Source organism: Mixophyes fleayi, chromosome 2 (assembly GCF_038048845.1).
Source record: "Mixophyes fleayi isolate aMixFle1 chromosome 2, aMixFle1.hap1, whole genome shotgun sequence".
In the NCBI taxonomy this organism is placed as follows: Eukaryota; Metazoa; Chordata; class Amphibia; order Anura; family Limnodynastidae; genus Mixophyes; species Mixophyes fleayi.
The window spans coordinates 273937857-273958430 of NC_134403.1; positions in this window are offsets into that span (position 1 = coordinate 273937857).

Below are 20574 nucleotides of genomic sequence, written 5' to 3' on the forward strand. Positions count from 1 at the left end.
TGCTAAATAAGCATTACTTTAGGAGTATAACAGAAAATATAAAATTAATTTAAGGAATGGTTCTAAATAGGTAATAGGCTTGGCTTTAATATGATTGGTTAAAGAATATATCCTTTCAATATGAATGATTCCACACAGAATGAATGGGAAACTGTTCTTTTCATAGAGGTGTGAAGTATTACCCCTTATAGAGCAGCTAAAGTATGTTGCTTTTCTCTAAATGTGATCTCATTGTAAAATGTTTGTAGAAAATGGCGTAAGGGTAGTTAGAACTTTAATTCTGTGATTTGGAAAACTGCCAAAGAAAGGGTGATTGTAAAGCATTAAACTTCCCATATGATGTTTTTATTTTTACCATAAAGCTACCAACGAAACAATCGCTACATCACAATTCATATTCTGGATAACATGAACAAATGTAACTAACTAATATTCAATGCATTTTTTTATTCTACATAGATCTCTACTCTTTCCTTTGTTAACTATAATAAATAAATAAAAATAATAATAAAAAAAAAAAAATATATATATATATATATATATATATATACACATTTCTTTAGCTTTATAAAAATATGAATAAATAACAATGGTGTTAAACAATATTAATAAATAATGAAACAGAGCAAAACTGTCTAGCTTATTAAATGCTTTTAGATAAAACAGTTTCTTAAACAGAATATGTAGTGACCCAATTTCTGTGTGTGCGGAAGGCCTGGTAAACTATGTGTGAGAAGAAGCCAGTAAATAGTGGAAGCATGTATAGAGGTAAATAATCACAGACATTTAAATCCAGTAGCTTTTGTTGACGGCCTTGTATGTTAGTAGAAGAATTTTATAATGGATTCATTGAAATACAGGCAGCCAATGTAGATACTAACAGAGTGGCTCAGGAGAGGAAGAACGGTTTGCAAGGAAAATCAATCTAGCTGCTGCGTGCAAAATAGATTGTAAGGTTTCAAGTCTGACTTTGGGAAGACTAGTAAGGAGGGAATTGCAATAGTCGATGCGGGAGATGATGAGTGCATGAATTAATGTTTTTGCGGTGTCTTGTGTGGGATATGTGCGTATTCTGGAAATATTCTTTGGGTGTATGTAACATGATTTAGACATAGAGTTGATGTAGGGAATAAGCGACAGTTGTGAGTCAAGGATTACACCTAGGCAACGAGCTTGCGGGGTGGGATTTATGGTCATGTTATCAACAGAAATAGAAATGTCAGGCAGGAAGCTTCTGTTTTCGGGTGGGAAAATTATTAATTCAGTTTTTGAAAGATTGAGTTTGAGTTGGCGAGAAGACATCCAAGATGAAATGGCAGAAAGACAGATAGTAACGCAAGACAACACAGGTGGTGAAAGATCAGGAGAGGATAGATAGATTTGTGTATCATCCGCATAGAGATGATACTGAATCCAAAGGAGCTTATTAGTTTTCCAAGAGAAGTGGTGTAGATAGAGAATAGCAGAGGACCTAGGACTGAGCCTTGTGGTACTCCAAATGATAAAGAAAGTGGAGCAGAGGTGGATTTATTGAAATTAACACTGAAAGAGCGATTAGATAGGTAGGATGAGAACCAGGATAGGACAGTGCCTTCAAGACCTAGGGATTGTAGCGTTTGTATGAGGAGAGAGTGGTCAACAGTGTCAAATGCAGCAGAGAGATCCAGGAGAATTAGAAGAGAGTAATGGTTATTACTTTTTGCTGTGATCAAATCATTGACAACCTTGGTCATAGCAGTCTCTGTAGAGTGTTGAGAGCGAAAGCCTGACTGAAGAGGATCCAATAGGTTGTTTACTGTAAGAAAGTGTGTGAGGCGAGTGTAGGCAATTCTTTCGAGAAGCTTGGAGGGGAATGGGAGCTGAGAGATGGGGTGATAATTTGCGAGAGAGTTAGGGTCAGAACTTTGTTTTTTTAAAATGGGAGTAATCACTGCATGCTTGAATAGTGATGGAAAACTACCAGTAGAAAGAGATAGATTACAGATTTTAGGTAGAGGGGGAATGAGCACAGGAGACAGGGATCTACCAATCTGTGAGGTAATGAGATCAAGAGGACAGGAGGTAGAGTAGGAAGATGAGAAGAGAGTAGAAACTTCATCTTCATTTGTGGGATCAAATGAAGAGAGAGTGTCAGAGGGTACTACAAAGGAATCGAGCTGATTGCTTGTCAAGGGAGATGATATCATTTCAAGTCTGATGTTATCTATTTTGTCCTTGAAATAGGAAGCAATATCCTGGGCACTGATGGTAGTTGGAGGATTTGGGGCGGTAGGATTCAGAAGAGATTTAAATGTGTTAAAGAGGCGTTAGTAGTCTGAGCATAGATGAGAGATTGGAAGTAGGTTTGTTTAGCAGTGTCCAGAGCATTTCTGTAGGAGTGGTAGATATCAGTATATGTGATGAAATCATTAGATGTACCAGATTTACACCAGTAACTTTCTGCTTTAGGAGAAAGTTTTTGTAGAGTTCGTGTTGCTTTAGTGTGCCACGGATGACAACGAAGTCCTCCCTTTTAGCAATCAGCAGGCCTAGTGACTTACCCTTACCTAGGTCGTTCTCTCCCAGGTGAATTTCTAATATGTCCTGTGACCCTTGGTTACTAACTTCATCCTCTAGGACAGGAATAAGTGACTCCCATTTCCAGCCTTTCTTCCTGACCCACCTGATGTTTATGGGAAGGGGAAAGGAACTCCAGTACTTGGCTAATTGGAGGCACACCATTAATTAGGCCTTTATCCAGGGAAAAAAATTGAGAAAATCCCTTTGTGCCCCCGCTAAAAACAACGAGCACCATATTATTATTTAAGAAGGTTATTATCACTGGGTCTTCTTTTATCTTGAGCTGTCGGGTGAATCCTTGCCCAGCCTTTAAGGGCTTTGGATATGAGGAATGATTTTGTGGGATCTATTCTACTTTGTATACGTGACATAAAAGAAAATCCCGCTAGGGCCGGGACATAGATGTTTTAGATGCCCCATTCTTATATTTAGACCACATAAATTCAAAAATGTCGTCTTGCTGCTGCTGAAGTGTTCCCACTCTGTCACCTATGAAGTTTACCCACTGACGCCAGGCTACTCGGTACGCATCTTGGTGGTGTTGGCGAAAGATGATTCCGCGAGTCCCCTTATACCGGCTCGACCATCTGCTAAATATAACAAGTACAAGGGATCCAAATTAGTTGCGCATGAGGGGCTAGCTCTCTAAATTGACACCAGTGGAAATGCGAAACAACATCAACAATTCTGTTCTCTGTACCGGGGACATGACAGGCTCGAAATGAGATATATCGTGAGTGAGACAACGCAAGACTAGTTTCTGCAGCAAATTGACTGCTGGTAAAGAGGTGGTGGTTTGACTGTTAATTGCTTGCACTACTCCGAGCAGGGGCGGGCTGGCCCGGGGGGCAGGGGGGCAGTGATCCCCCGGGCCGCTCAGTCTGACCGCTATTAGGGCCGGAGGGTAGGCCAGATGTAATATACAACCTTTTCCCCGGCGGCCGCAAATGATGACATGAGATGTGACCGCGTCAGCGCACAAGCGGCCGCATCACAGGACAGGGGATGCGGCCGCCTCATCAATGATGCGGCTGCATCCCTTTTCATGGGATGCGGCCGCCTGTGTGCCCCCGGGCTTCTCTCTCCCAGCCCGCACCTGACTCCGAGGTTATCACACCAAAAGTCCACATTACCGCCACAGAACCGATGCGCCCACAGTTTCAGAGCAACCACTATAGGGAATAGTTATAACACTAGCAAATTACGTATTAAGCCGTTGTCACGCCAAGATGCCGGCCAATGGGTGGCGCACCAATCCCCTTGGCAGAAGGCCCTGAATCTGATGGCACCGGAGGCGTCCGTGTGTAGATTAAAGGCTAGGCTGGAAATTACCGGGGCAGACCATATGCAAATTCCATTGAAACTCTGTAGGACTTCCAGCCAAATTTGCATATCGTGTTTTAGTTCACACTTCAGACGAACCCGAGAGTGTGGCCTAGTTAGACCGGTCGTGACCAACTGCAAAATATTCTGCCCATCGGGATGACGCGACAGGCGAAGTTAACGGAGCCTAAAAGGGACTGAACGCGATGAAGAGGGCTAGATGAGAATGACAGGACCTCCACTATTAAGTCCGATAGTTTCTTGACCTTATCTATGGGCAACCTGCAGCACCCAGCATCGGTGTCAATCTCAATGCTCAATTAAGACAAAGAGTTGTAGGCCCTTCCATCTTATCCTGAGCAATGGGAACACCAATTTCCTTGAAGGAAGCTTGTGCGGATGATAGCGTGTCCATGCATACAGAGGATAGCTCAGGACCTATAAACAAAAAAAATCGTATAGATAGTGTGCTATCCCATGGTGGCCCGTACCTCTCTAGATACACCAGTGCAGGAAGGAGCTGAACGTCTCAAAGTATGCGCATAAGGTCAAGCACCCCATGGGAAGGCTCCTATCTATATAGAAACTGTCTGGTAGTCTAAATCCCATCAACTGGAATGAATCGGGGTAGAGAGGCAGAAACCGAAATGTGGATTCAATGTCCAGTTTTGCCAACAGTGTCCCATTTTCAAACTGTATTACTAGGTAAGGGCTTCATCAAAAGATTGATAAACTACTGAGCTATTGCTGACCTCGATAGCATCATTAACCAAGCACACTTGTGGGTGGGAAAGATGTTGTATTAGGCAAAATTTTCCTTCAGTCATTTTAGGAACTACGCCTACTGGGGAAATTACTAAATTAGCTATGGGTGGCATTTTAAAAGGACCAACCATGTTTCCCAATCTGACTTCCTTATGAACTTTTTGAACAGGATTCCCAGCAACAAGTAAGCCAATCTAAGGTTTTTTGATGGGACCGTCCTTACCTCCTTACATGTGGGGATTCGGAATCCGCCTTGAAAACCTTATTCCAAAAAGTAAGACTGGGACACATTGGGGAATAAATTAAGCCACCTATTCAAAACTGGGATATTAGTGGGCGGAGGGGCCTTTCCCAGAGACCCTTGGGTTGTTGCAGCCTCTACTAGTGCTCGCTGTGGCTCTGGGGCAATCTTTGGCATGGTGGGTCCCGCGGCAGTTCGAGCATGCATGTTGATATTTGCATGGTTCCCCCCGTGAGCATGTGGCGGAGTTAAAGGCAAGACAGCAGTTCCTAGAACTATAGGGAGGGAGTCGCCTCCCTTTCGCTGGAAACCTGGTGTCTACGGTTGTCTGGGTGTCTGTTACACTAGGTCGCATCAGAGCCATCCAGGTTTCTACGTCTTTATATGCAAAAGGAATTATTAGTTGGCCCGTAGCTTTCCCTTTGAAGCTCTCATCGTATCTGGGCCATCGCAAATGGTCATTTTGGTGATAAGGTGTAAGTAGCGCTATACGCCAAGAGAGAAAAAGAAGCTTAATTATAAAAGATAGTACACCTGTGACTCCTGTGTCTTCTCCCAAGCGATGCACGAACCAAGAGACCAGCCTGCCCACAGAAGGAAGATATATATGGTAAGAACTGTGGACCGTCCCTGTGGCACCCATTGGCTGGACTCTGCATAAGCATTAATCCTCAATGTTAAGTCCCTGTCAGACACACACCATTAGTTTAGGCACGTTCAGTCTATTACTTCTCTTAGCATAATGACAGAGTCACAGTACTGAGCTGTGAATGATGATATGCAGGATAATTGCTAAAACACACTGTGCTTAAAAGGTAACAGAAATATGCAGACATATATGAGGTACACAGTGTCTCAGACAATCTCTTGCAGAACACAGTCACTGGTAATAGAATGACACTGATTGACAATATCAAACAGTCACTAGTGCAAATGGTGTACACTTCAGGCAGGTATGTAGACAGGCTGTTGGTAACACAGATGAAAAAGCACAAACAGTTCACCACTCAAAAATAACAGCAGCACTACTGAGATAGGCCCATAGCCCATTATTGTGTGTGAAAGAAATGCCTAACCAAGAGTAAATACTCTAGTATGTAACTGTAGTAAAACTTCCTGTGAGTAACATGCACCAGATGGAGAAGTTGTTTGTGAACCAGGCCAAGTAGTCTATGTCAAAAACCATCATACTCAGTAACTAGAGCCAAGAACCAGTACCAACGGAGATACAAAGCCAGGCATCTGCCAGACAAGTAAACAAACATTATCCTTCAATTTTAGTTATTGTGTCCCTGATGATTTAAACAAATCTGTTGTGTAGAGAACAAATAGCATTTGTTTGTATTAAACCTATGACAGATTGGCACTAGACAAAAAAATGTTTGTGGCTAAGGGATTAGAGTTGATGGCGTAGTCCGTAGGTGTTCACCTTTTTCCACTCTGCTTCACATCACTCATACAATCCCATCTTCTATTCATCAATCCACCTTGCTTAATATCTGACTAAGCCATAGACTTAATTACATGTTGCAGATGATTAGATGCTGTAGGGAAATTAATGTAATTTCTAAATGAATTAATTTAATTTCCCGCTCCTTTCATATTTATTTTTCTCTTCCCTTGGCGTAGGTGTCCACGTAGGTGTCTGCAGTAATTTCATAACTGCACTGATAAAGGAAATTGTAGCAGCAGTTTAGCATAGGTATATGGGGTGGCAGGGCCGGATTAAGGGAATGGAGGCCCCTGGGCTAAGGGGACCTCCATTCCCCTGTGAGGGCTTCCTCCCGGTGAGCCGAGCCACCCCCAAGACACTTACCTCCTTCTCCTGGCATTGCGGTCCTTCCCCGGCGCGCTGTATGCTCTTTACCTCTTTACTGAGGAGATCTCGTGAGAGTGAGACTCACGAGATCTCCTCAGTAAGGAGACTACAGCGCGCCGGGGAAGGACCGCAGTGAAAGTGCTCAGCAGCATTGATCGCACTGGGGGCGCCCCCGGCCCTGACCAATCAATACTGCTGCTGAGCACTTTCAAGGGCCCCCTGGATGCCCGAGGCCCCTGGGCTGTAGCCCAGTTAGCCCTAGGGTTAATCCAGCCCTGGGGGTGGGGTACGGTTTAACGGTGCGGAAAATTCCGACACCGAAGAGACCTACAAGGAAAATTCGAATGTCTAAAAAAACGATTTTAATATAACCAGACTTACCTCCAAAGCAACGCTGTACATCTCCGATCGCAGCAGCATGCTCCCCGCAAGTTTTTCCAAATACACAGATGTCCGGCACAACACTTTGACTTCCTCGCGACCAGAATAAATCTCAATTTAAAGCGGCAATGGTGGGACCCCTCAGGTTAACCCGACATCACCGCTTTAAATTAAGATTTATTCAGAACACGATGACGTCACCGGGTATATGTTGGCTGTTGCTATAATGTGAGCTAATGACTGCAACATATCAAAGGAACAAAGGTGACTGGTATAATACTGGGGCAACTAGTAAATAATTTAAGCATTGAAAGCTGGAAGCAATAGAGTTTGGCATAATACTTAGCTACTGTAAGCTGACATACGATTGGAAGCACTGAAGGCTTGTGTTATACTTGGGCATTAAAGGCTGGTAAAATATTTGCAAGGGAAATATTTTAGTACCACCACTCTGAAAAATAATTTAGTGATTTAAACATGTGAAAGTGCTATACTTTTGCATATATACTGACTAGCAGAATTGAAGCCTGTATGGAAACCTTATATCCAGCTCTAGCAGATAACTGCACATTAAGCTTCTCGAAACACCCGACAACATAGCCCACATCAAGAGCTAATTTAAATACTGCATAAGGCACTATAGCAATGTATAATTGTGAAGATACCGAGTTTTCAAGTCCAACTCTACCCACTTCACTCTGGCTGGCCACCTACGGGTGCCTTCCTAGTACAGGGAAGCCTACCCAGTACCTTCTAGGATTCGTATAGTCACTCAGCCAAATGCAGTTAGAATCATCACTAGAATATTATATACACACAATGAAATGCCAGGCAGGTTCACCACATCATCTGTACCCTTACCCAACTAGCTTAAGCAGTTACAGGCACCTGGCTGTCCAGACTTGACGACCCATGGATCTGCCGATGTATTTTGCTGGTAGAGCCACCCTGCAGCTTCCAGGCGTAAATTAACAGCATGAATATCACCTCCTGCCCTGGAGCGGCTCCTTATATCTAGGGTCAAATTTCCACAGTCTTTTCCCCTCCTTGGGTAAACCCCTGGATCTCTCCTTGTTAAACATTGGTGAGTCCTGGACTAGGGGTTGGAGAGGGGAGTGGAGATGAGCTGTACTTCCACAGAAACTTCTCTGTTAGATTGTAGACCAAATGTCTGGAGTAGTGTTGTGACAACAATGGATACTAATTAGACTTCCCCTTACCAGTGTCTTTCAACCTGATCCCTACCCATAGCCCACCTGGCTTCACTTTAAGGACAATGAATAACAGCGTCCATGCAATATCAACAAGATGCGATAAACAATACACATATTTACAATGAGCTACAATGTCCACTTATCCACATGCAATTAGACACTGTAGTTGAGCTGGGGAGCAAAAGCACGGGCTATAAAAAGTACATGCTATAATCCACATATTGTGAGAAACGAGGGACAGACTGGTTAAGGTGTTATCAAATTTGTTTTGTCAAAATAACCTTTAGGAAAGGAGGGGCATAGTTTTACACCTGATTTAATCAAGAATGATATGTGAGAATAATTGTACATGGCATTGTGCTTTTGCTCAGGCATTACTATGTTCGGTTTTACAAAAGTACATGTACACTATAAGCAGAAGTGTTTTACCCATGAACTTCCTAAACCTGGAAGAACCTTTGTATGATTGTATTTTAAAAAGCAGAAGAAACTTTGCGATAGAGGAACAAAGCAAAAAATGACTGCACACAGTTATACCCTTCTATGGGGTTCTGAAATTCATGAATGCCTTCCAAAAACCGGAAGCTTTAATTATTTATTTTGTAGGTGTCATGCCAGATGTACATCATTAATACATGTAGGTGCACCATGCTGGCAACCTAAGCTCATATAGTAGGCACAGAGCACTTTGTTGGTTCTGTCGCAGGGCATTGGCACTTTCCCATAGAGAGAAAAATTTACATCTATTGACTTTTTTGTTATCTCAGTTACTTTAGTGGCGAAAGAAGATAATGTGACATGGGCATTGTACAGGTCAAGCTCAAGTGGTTCTAAATTCTCATTGTGTTTTGCTGAAATATTGGGAGGAAAATCAAAACACCAAGAAAGGTTTCTGTTAATTTAACCATATGAAGGGAAAATCCTATCAGACACCATACATGGCAATCAGGTCAATATGTCCAATACAGTGGTCAATGTTATTTATTCATATCCATGATATTTTACTAAACCTCACGTGTACTATCCCTTTCTACTGTGCGCTAATAAATTTGGCAGATGTCGACTCCTGGTAGGAACATGAGCAAGACTCAGGTTGAGGTTCTAACCTAGAGAACACAGACACGAACCAACATACAGTCACGCCCTGTGTAGGCTCCAAGGCTTACAAATGGATAAGTGAGAACCATATATGTGCTTTGTAAAAATAAATCTTTATAATGATATAAAATTACACTGATTTCATAATATATTAAATTGGAAATACAATTTTTTGCCGTAATTGCTTACATGTTCAGCAGAAAACCTCTTGAGATATGTTAACTTTAATACTAAAAAAGTCATTTGTCATGCGCAAAACTGTTCACACTGGCTGATGGAATGATTTGAGAGGAGCAAGTGCGTTCCTTGCTAAGTGCTGACTGCGTCTGGCATTACAGAACAGTGCAAAGACAAGAACTCATTTTGCAGAGCGAGATTAAAATGAGTTAAAGTGAGCTCAAGGGATGGAGAGATTGCATTTTTAGGTGTATTATTTGATTTTCATTCACCAATTTGTTTTGACCAATAGGAGCAAATTGAAGATTTGCTGGTAAAAACCGCTTATAGCAAATCGTGTATTTGTATCTGAATGTGGGCAAACCAACATGTATAGAATATTTGGGCTTTCTTACATATATAAAATACCAGTATTGTATGTTCAAATGAGCCATTCCCAATAAATACAAAAATTTGTATTGGCTACTGCATTCTTTGAATGATAACTCATTTGAGTCTGATGATTAAATGAATCTGAATGAGCAAAATCATAATATTAAAATGAGCGTGTTTTACATTTGTTACATCTAAAGATGCATTTTATTTAATAGGATATCTATTTAATTTTACTTCACTGATAAGATTACTCAGATCAAATATTTTGATGTTATATGAATTTCTGGTTATGTGTTTGGAAGTAAATAGTTTAAACCTCCTTTTTACAAAGCTGTGGTGCCAAGAGATAATGTACGTTCAGATCGAAACCAGAGATAAAGGAAGCATTTTATGCGGTTTTCTAAGAACAATCAACAGAACAACAAAATGTACAAAGAAAATAACAATATATATAACAGTAGCAAATGTGATCTTAATAGCAATAATACAGATATAACAATAGACTGAACCAAATAAGCAAACACAACTGTAAAGTAATAAGAAACAAAAAACATAAAATTAAGACAAAATATTAAAAGGAGCCAAGTAAGATCTGTTACCTACATGTGTTGTGTTTAGGGATGTGCATTGGCCACTTTTCGCGTTTTGGGTTCTGATTACCTTCAGGTTTTAGGTTCTAATGAGTTTTGCCAAAACACCCCCTCAAGATTTTGGGTTTTAAACTTTGGGTTCTGATTTTTTATTAAAAAAAGCATAAAGACTGCTAAAATCCCGATTTTTTTTTTATTTTTTTTTTCACTCCTACGCTATTATTAACCTCAATAACATTCATTTCCAGTCTATTCTGAACACCTCACACCTCACAATATTGTTTTTAGGCCAAAAAGTTGCACCGAGGTAGCTGGATGACTAAGCTAAGCGACACAAGTGGGCGGCACAAACATGTGGCCCATCTAGGAGTGGCACTGCAGTGGCAGACAGGATGGTAGTTTGAAAAACTAGGCCCCAAAGAGCACATAATGCCAAAAAAAGAGGTGCAAGATGGAATTGTCCTTGGGCCCTCCCACCCTTATGTTGCGGAAAAAGGACATGCACACTTTAACAAACCAATCATTTCAGCGACAGGGCCTACCAAACTACTGTGGCTGAAATTATTGGTTTGTTTGGGCCCCCACACCAAAAAAGCAATTCACCTCTCCATTTACAAAGTAAACTGGCTCTACTGAGGCAAGATGTCGCCCTCATCCTCATCCTCTGATTCCTCGCCCCCTTCAGTGTGTACTTCCTCATCCTCACACATTATCAATTCGTCCCCGCTGGACTCCACAATCACAGGTCCCTCTGTAGTCTCTGGAGGCCATTGCTGGTCTTCATTGAGGAATTGATAATTCATTTTGATGAACATCATCTTCTCCACATTTTGCGGAAGCAACCTCCTTCGCCGCTCACTGACCAGGATCCCCGCTGCACTAAAAACTCTATCGGAGTACACACTGGAGGGGGGACAACTCAGGTAAAATAGAGCCAGTTTGTACAGGGGCTTCTAAACTGACTTTTTTTCCTACCAGTACAAGTAAGGACTGTCTGACATGTCTACTTGGATGCAGTCACCAAAGTAATCCTCCACCATTTTTTCAATGGTGACAGAATCCAATGCAGCGACAGTAGACATGTCAGCAATCGTTGGCAGGTCCTTCAGTCCGGACCAGATGTTCAAATTCGCTCCTGCCTGCTCTGCATCCCCGCCAGCGGGTCGTTTAGGAAATTTCAGCTGTTTCCTCGCTGCCACAGGTGAGGAAGAAAATGAAGGAGGAGCTGTTGCCATGTCACGGTCCTCTTCAGATGACAATCTCCTGATCATCCTTTGCCTATGTCGTAGGTGGCTGTGTAGGCTTGAATGGCCTTTTGCTGCTCCTCCATCCTCTGCAGCATATAGAGGGTGGAGTTCCAGCGCGTCACAACCTCTTGTTTGAGGTGATAGCAGGGCAGGTTCAGGCGTTTTTGATGGTGCTCCAGTCTTTGGTAGGCAGTGGTAGAATGGCGAAAGTATCCCGCAATTTTGCGGGCCACCGCAAGCATATCCTGAACACCCCTGTCACTTTTAAGATAATGCTGCATCACCAAATTTATTGTGTGGGCAAAACATAGCACGTGCTGGAAATTGCCCATATGTAATGCCCGCACAATGTTACTAGTGTTGTCCGACACCACAAATCCCCAGGAGAGTCTAAGTGGGGTAAGCCACTGCAAGATGATTTCCCTCAGTTTCTCTAAGAGGTTGTCGGCGTTGTGCCTCTTACTGAAACCGGTGATACACAACGTTGCCTGCCTTGGAACGACCAGGCGTTTCGGAGATGCTGCTACTGATGCTGCTGCTGCTGTTGCTGCGAAAGGCGATGCATCTACCCAGTGGGCTGTCACAGTCATATAGTGCTTAGTTTGCCCTGAACCACTTGTCCACATGTCCGTGGTTAAGTGGACAGTGGGTACAACCGCATTTTTCAGAGCACTGAGGACACTTTTTCGTACTTCTCTGTACATCCCGGGTATCGCCTGCCTAGTGAAGTGGAATCAAGACGGGATTTGGTACCGGGGAGACAATACCTCCATCAACCGTCTAAATCCCACTCCACTGATGGCGGACACCGGACGCACGTCTAACACCAACATAGCTGTCAAGGCCACAGTTATCCGCTTTGCCATAGGATGACTGTTGTCGTACTTCGTCGTCATGGCAAACGACTGTTGTACGGTCAATTGCTTAGTGAAAGACGTAGCGGTCTTACGACTTCCCCTCTGGGAAGATGACCGACTCCCAGCAGCAACAGCAGCAGTGGCAGTAGTAGGTGTAGCGCTGCAGGATCCTCCGGAAGAATCCCGGATTGAAGAGGGCTCAGTCATGCCGGTGACATAGCCTGCAGGACTACCTCCGATCCCGATCGAGGAGGAAATTGACGAGGAGGGTGTAGCTGGTGTGGATACAACAGGACCAAGGGATTTAGGTGTCCCTGGACTGCTGACGGTCCTAGCCACAGTTCCTGAACTAAACACAGAATTATGAAGGGTCTTCAGGTGACGTATAAGGGAGGATGTCCCTAGGTGGCCAAGATCCTTACCCCTGCTAATTCCAGCTTTACATAAGCTACATATGGCAATACATTTGTTGTCCGGTTTGAAATAATTCCAGACCAAAGAGGTTGATTTATTGGTCTTCTGCCCAGGCATGACGATGGGCTTTTTCATCCCATGGACAACAACTGTTTCCCCCCCCTGGTGCCTCATTTAAGAAAAACACATCATCATCCTCCTCATCAACTTCCTCATCAGCGCCAGCTACATCAATATCCTTCTCCTGGTGTACAACATTGACACCTTCATTATCAAAATCTGGAACTGCACTGTGGGTGATCCTTCCAGCATATGCAGAGGGCGTGCTGCAAATGGTGGAAGGAGACACCTCTTCCCGTACAGTGCTGGGAAGGTCAGGTATCGCAACCACCAACACCCTTGGACTCGCCTTGGGGATTTGTGATGCCATGTCTTTAGAAGGCAGAGTTGTTTGCTGTGTTTTTGATGACAGCTTAACTCTCTTAAATTTTCTAGAGGGGGGGGGGAGGAGGGCTTAGATCGTTGGGTGAAGCTGAACCACTAGTCATGAACACGGGCCAGGGCCTAAGCCGTTCCTTGCCACTCCGTGTCGTAAATGGCATATTGGCAAGTTTTTGTTTCTCCTCAGATGATTTTAAATTCCTTTTTTTGCTAATTTTAGTGAGCTTTGGGTTTTTGGATTTTACATGCCCTCTACTATGACATTGGGCATCGGCCTTGGCAGACGACGTTGATGGCATTTCATCGTCTATGTCATGACTAGTGGCAGCAGCTTCAGCATTAGGAGGAAGTGGTTCTTGATCTTTCCCTACTTTATCCTCCAAATTATTGTTCTCCATTATATGCAGCACAAGAGAGCTTACCCCTAAACCACACACACTCGGCAAAGCCTTTAAAAATTAAATGCGGCACAAGAGAGTACCAATGGACTGGAGTTATACGGCTGTACCACTGGACTTATACGGCAGGATCAGTGAACTTAAACAGCAGTACCACTGGACTTATACGGCATGATCAGTGGACTTAAACAGCAGTACCACTGGACTTATACGGCAGGATCAGTGGACTTAAATAGCAGTATCACTGGATTTATACGGCAGGATCAGTGGACTTAAACAGCAGTACCACTGGACTTATACGGCAGGATCAGTGGACTTAAACAGCAGTACCACTGTACTTTGTCACTCACCGGACCGTGAGTGCCTCTTTACTGGTGCGTGGCTCTCCAGTATTCCTGCCAGCACCTATCCTGAACCGTGGCCGCAGGCCATCCTGATGGTCAGTTCCTAAGAACTCTTCTGACCTTTGCTTTTAGTTAATTGGTTGATCAGGCAACGCTCCCTATTTAAAGCACCTGTGTTCATTACCTCGTTGCCTGATCTTGGAGTCTCATTCCCTGTGAGTCTCTGAAGGTGTTCCTGTGTACTTCTCTGTGTCTTCAACTTCCTGCTGATTCCTGCTCAACTCATTGCCAGTTTCCATTCGCTACAAGTCTCCCGTGTTCTACTATGTCTTCAGTTCCCTGCTGATTCCTGCTCTAATCATCTGCGGCTTCCAGTCCGCTATTACCTCCAGTGTTCTACTTGTGTTCGCTATCTCCAGTGATTCCTGCATTTCTCATTGTTGTTCTACCCGTGTCAAATTCTCTGCCTGTGTGCTGACCCGGACCCTGATTACCGCTATCACTCACCTGTGGTTTCTTTACTCGTGCTGGCGTGCAGCCGCTCAGCTGTTCCTGGGTTCTCTCGTGGACAGCCTGCTCAACTGAACCGCGGTATGCTTACTTTCTATTGACTGTATTCGTTTACTGCATATCCGCTTGGACTGTTCTCCACTTACCCACGGAATCCTCTATCTCCCTGAGACTGTGTTATTACTCCGCATATCTGCTGGGAAGTTTACCTCTTTGTTCAGTCGTGAGATACATATGCTAATTGACCTTCTGCTATTAGCCTGGATTCCAGTAGTGAATTTGTCTCTGTCAAGCAGCGCCTGCCACACCAACATAGACTTGTGCATATTGTTTGGGATCAAGTTCCTTGTGCTCTCAGTGTCTACATTCTATGTTTCCACTCATCGACACCAGTACCTATCCCCACCTATAGCAGTGGTACAACTTGCTGTACGCAGACCACTGACTCCCAGTTACCTACCTGCACCAGTAACAAGTCCTCTCACTATAAGCAGTGGTACAACTTGCTGTACGCAGACCACTGACTTCCCCATTACCTACCTGCACATGGAACAAGTCCTCTCACTACAAGCAGTGGTACAACTTGCTGTACGCAGACCACTGACTTCCCCAGTACCTACCTACACCTGGACAAGTCTTCTCACTATAGCAGTGGTACAACTTGCTGTCCGCAGACCACTGACTTCCCCGTTACCTTCCTGCACTTCTTCACGTCCATAAAGATCCTCGTGTTCATATCTACCTAATCATTAACCAGATTGCTGCTAGTCATTGACTTTTCTATTTGCATCCTCTCACCATCTGCTGAGTCATATGTTCCGCTAGTCACCCTGCTACCAGAGGACCACTGTGTAACCCACACTACTCTGGTAAGATCATCATCTGGTGATATCCTGGGCAAAGACTCCTAGTGCCCGTGACAGACTTATACGGCAGGATCAGTGAACTTAAACAGCAGTACCACTGGACTTATACGGCAGGATCAGTGGACTTAAACAGCAGTACCACTGGACTTATACGGCAGGATCAGTGAACTTAAACAGCAGTACCACTGGACTTATACGGCAGGATCAGTGAACTTAAACAGCAGTACCACTGGACTTATACGGCAGGATCAGTGGACTTAAACAGCAGTACCACTGGACTTATACGGCAGGATCAGTGAACCTCCCTCTGTGAAAAAATATTAGCAGTCCTAATAATCGGCATATGTGCCTATTGTAAATAGATTAGTACAGAATCCAAAATCTGGTGAATTAGATGTTCACTAGATATCCTTTACCTTGCACTATAATTACTCGTGTGAGTTGTAGTATTGCCTGTATGTTACCCAGAACACAGTGGAATTATAAATAGCTATATAGGATTATTGGGATGCTGGTACTGGGATATCACAAATATGACAATAATGTGTCCTGTAGGTTGTCTTATAACATGGAAGTGAGAATACAGAGTTTAGATCGAAATCCGCGATCTCAAATAAATGTATCCCTTTAACTAATACTTCCTTTCTCCATCTAAATAGATTGAAAGGGAAAATTAGAGGCTATAGATAATATATTTATTATATGGGTTGTTTTTATACCACAGTATAGTCTCTATAGTAATTTAGTTATTAAAGTGTAAGCGCTATGCAAATGCAGAGGACAGAGGACACCACCACACACCCTCCCTCTTCCCTCTCCAATGCCCGAGTGAAGATGGCGGCGGGCAGCGGGGAATAATATGAATCCGGATCTCGCGAGATCCGACGGTGGGATGATGACATTGTGCCTCGTTCTGAGTTTTGCGTCGGGCGGGAATTCCCGAACAGTGCTCGGATCCGGGCTCGGATCAGCACTGTTCGGGGGTGTTCGGATTTCACAAATCCGAACCCGCTCATCCCTAGTTGTGTTAAATGCCAGTGATACCATGGACCTGATTCATTAGTGGACGCAATCTCGGCGCGACTTGTGTAACATAATCTACTCACATATACGCAAGATACGAATGTCGAAATTCAACAAGCAACGTATCTCAAGTTACACAGCTGGATGAATTCGGTTGCAAGTTGTTTATGTTGCATGATCTTTCGCAGTGCTCTAGCTTGGGATTATAGTTTTTTTCTTGCGTATGTCTCGCTTAACACAAATGGTTTGCATCGCACCGAATAATCCAATGAACCATCCTTGAGATAATTATGGATACATTTATATATACTCAGAGGGGGTACACTCACACATTAACAATCATAATTTCAATGAGAGAAAAGGGGAAAATGTGTATCACTGAGGCACTCCTTGGATAAATACATTTTAAATTTAAAAATGTCAATCTTTTGATATGATATTGATATGCATTAAAATACTTTTGAATGGAAATTCTTTTCAGACTTATAGTGAAATAATTAAAACTTGAGTGAAATTAAACTGAAAAATAATAAATTAACAGTTAAAATGGCAGAAAAAACTGGCTACCACGTCTCTGTCGCAGACTCTTGGTATATATCATATAAATTTATGAGCCAATAATCGTCTGCTAAATTATAATAGTACTGTAACACAATTAACAACCACCAATAAAATATATATTTGTTTGTTTTAAATTTGTGTATATAAATTTATTTTATCTGTTTCATTAGTTGCCATAAAGTAATATAAATGGTAGGTCAGAGAGAGTAATAATCATATAAATAGACTACTGATAATAGTTCATTTATATTTGTTTTTCTTATCACAGTAACCTTCTGATGTAAATGAAGCCACTCCTGTATGTGAAATATATATTTATCTCTCTTATCTCAGTGGCTCTATGTTCCGTAATATGCTACTCTTGTTTGCAAAAGGGCATAGGGATAGAGAATTTTTCTCCCATACCCCCATTTTGTCTATCTGATATATAATGCTGACAGTAGTCTAAATTTGAGAGAGTGATTCCTTGTATATTATATTCCCCCAGAGAAAATGGTACTGGGTCCAAGAAACGAAAATTTCTACCGCTGACCTAGCTAAATTTAGACATATTTAAGCTACAGTATACATTTGAGATGCAGAGCGGCTGCTAGAGTGGCTGGACGTCGACGCGCGTTTCGCTATAGGCTTACTCGTGGAAAACTGAGGGCAGGCTCAGACAGGCATTAAATAGTGAGAACTTTGCCTCCCTATGTGATATTTTGCCTTGTTTTCAACTCCGAGGGTGTGCAAAAGTACAGAGCCTTCTCGGATCTGCTAAGTTCGGTTCTCGAGGAACCGAGCCTGAGCATCTCTATAAAATAGAGGAGCATTATTAATGTGGCTCAAAAAGATTCAATACAGTTTAGACATTATAAAAAACAAAAAAACTCCACATTACAGAGAAAACATGCCTCTCAAGATAAAAAAAGGTAAATAAATTAATTTGCAAACTATTACTTATAATCTTTCACAACAACCACTTTAAACTCTCAGCAATTGTATATGCGCTTCAGTAAATCTTTTATAATGGTTTGTAATGAGAGAAGAGTATGCTGGTGTAGGGTCAGCTGTGTTATGAAATGACTACAGTGACAGAGCTGTGTTTAATCACTGCTGCCGCTATTACTTTGGACTTAGACATGGACTTGAGCTGGGGCAAGTGTTACATATGGTATTATTTATATTGCTGCATTCAGCAGAGTATGAATCATACGTATCCAGAGGTAAACGCATACTTTGAGTAGTTCTCAGTGGTGTCCGCCCATCGCACGCCCCTTTACACTCCTAAGGACGTAGGGTGTCGTAAGTGGTCTTTGCGCTCGTCTTCAGGTACTTTGCTTACTTATTCATTCGCATCTCACTTCCTGCGTAACTTCCAGTTCTGGGCATGCGCAGTGTGATTTTGCATACAATACGCACTAAATCGTCAGATATGTCCCTTGATGATGCAGGCCCTACATGTCAAACATGATCTTGCTCTTGGGGGTGGAGTGTTTATAGAGGGTACTCCTTTGACCCCCTCCATGCATTCACTTATGGTGAGCTCAGATAAATGGAATATGCAAAGTCCAAATAATTGCACTACAATCAATCAATGGGTTTTATTCTAAATAGCCATTTATAAGCTTTCACTAACCATATCATGGTAACATAGACTAAACTAATATAATCCAAGTGAAGATAGAGGTAGAGTGTAATGTAATGTAGTAACAAAATATCAGCAATAGATTACTAGATTGAAACAGCATACTTTATAGATATACTGTAGGTGTTTATGCTTATCTGGTTGAGCATGTATTTTTCCCCAAAACTTCTTGGTGTCAGTGCTTCTACTATGTATATTCCTATGAACAGAGTGAAGGTTCCCCAAAGGCAACTCATAGGGTAAAATACACAAATATAATTTATCAATGCAGGTTAACTCTGAAATGTTAAAAATAACATAATAGTCCTTATCTAGGTGATTCGATAGAATAAGAATCTCTATGCGCAATAATTTATAGTAATTTCCATTCTCTTAATAAATATTTATGTACTTGGTGTGTCCTCACCAAATGATACTCAATTAGATTTGAATTTCCAGTGTAGTTATCATATAGTTATCACATAAAAAAAAACATATATACATTTATAGTATAGTAAGTACACCACAATTATTGTGAATTTATTGTGAAATGTAGTCACCTTTGCTTTGCTAGCTTGGGCTTTAAATAATTTGTGCTACATCCTTCCTTTTGAAAGTCAAATTTAGAAAGATACCTTGAGTAGATTGGGGGCAAAAGAAAGAAAAAGATTATAGTGTAGGACAGTGGTTCCCAAACTTTTGCAGTTCGCGGCACCCTTAGAGTCTCCAAATTTTTTCACGGCACCCCTCCAAAATAATTATTGAGCAGTTCTCTTTTAGAAGTAGTTGGGTCAAAAAATTATAATAAGTATTTAGGTCAGGACAGAAATACTTATTTAGTTGTATGCAAAAATGCCCCCTCTGCATCAAGACACTCTGCCCCCTCTGCATCCAGACACACTGCCCCCTCTGCATCCAGACACTCTGCCCCTTCTGCATCCAGACACACTGCCCTCTCTCACACTGCCCCGTCACCCTGTCCCCCCGCCTCTGCCCTCTCTCACGATGTCCCCCTCCTCTGCCCTCTCTCACGATGTCCCCCTCCTCTGCCCTCTCTCACGATGTCCCCCTCCTCTGCCCTCTCTCACGATGTCCCCCTCCTCTGCCCTCTCTCATGATGTCCCCCCTCCTCTGCCCTCTCACGATGTCCCCCCTCCTCTGCCCTCTCACGCTGTCCCCTCCTCTGCCCTCTGTCACGCTGTGTCCCCCCTCCACTGCCCCTCTCACGCTGTGTCCCCCCTCCACTGCCCCTCTCACGCTGTGTCCTCCTCCACTGCCCCCTCTGTCACTCTCCTGTGCCCCTCTGTCACTCTCCTGTGCCCCGCTGTCACTCTCCTGTGCCACTCTCTTCTGTCACTCTCCTGAGCCACTCTCTTCTGTCACTCTCCTGAGCCACTCTCTTCTGTCACTCTCCTGAGCCACTCTCTTCTGTCACTCTCCTGAGCCACTCTCTTCTGTGCCGCGCTGTCACTCTCTTCTGTGCCCCGCTGTCACTCTCTCCTGTGCCCTGCTGTCACTCTCTCCTGTGCCCCGCTGTCACTCTCTCCTGTGCCCCGCTGTCACTCTCTCCTGTGCCCCGCTGTCACTCTCTCCTGTGCCCCGCTATCACTCTCTCCTGTGCACCGCTGTCACTCTCTCCTGTACCCCGCTGTCACTCTCTTCTGTTCCCCCGCTGTCACTCTCTCCTGTGCCCCGCTCTCACGCTCCCTCTCACTCCTCTGCCCCGCGCCAGACATAAAAAAAAAACAAAGAACACATAAACTTA